Source organism: Penaeus monodon, chromosome 32 (genome assembly GCF_015228065.2).
Source record: "Penaeus monodon isolate SGIC_2016 chromosome 32, NSTDA_Pmon_1, whole genome shotgun sequence".
Classification (NCBI taxonomy): Eukaryota; Metazoa; Arthropoda; class Malacostraca; order Decapoda; family Penaeidae; genus Penaeus; species Penaeus monodon.
Window position 1 is genome coordinate 15,248,692 of NC_051417.1, and position 296 is coordinate 15,248,987.

Below are 296 nucleotides of genomic sequence, written 5' to 3' on the forward strand. Positions count from 1 at the left end.
ACATTTGAGAAATTATAGAAATCCTTTTGATAACATTCGCAACCTTTTGTACATATGTACAACACCGAAACAAACAGACAAACCAACCAGAAATAGATAAATAAGTGGAAAAAATATTCTTTTGCCATTACCATGTCCCAGAGCAGCTGTACTAGCAAACCGGTTTTGATTGAAGGTGTCGCGTAGTTCCGTCCATTTTATTTTCGTTTCGTTTCGTTAGTATCCTAGATAATTTGGTAACAATCAAAGGAAATGTTTGAATGTAGATTGACATGTTAAATGACAGGAATAGAAAT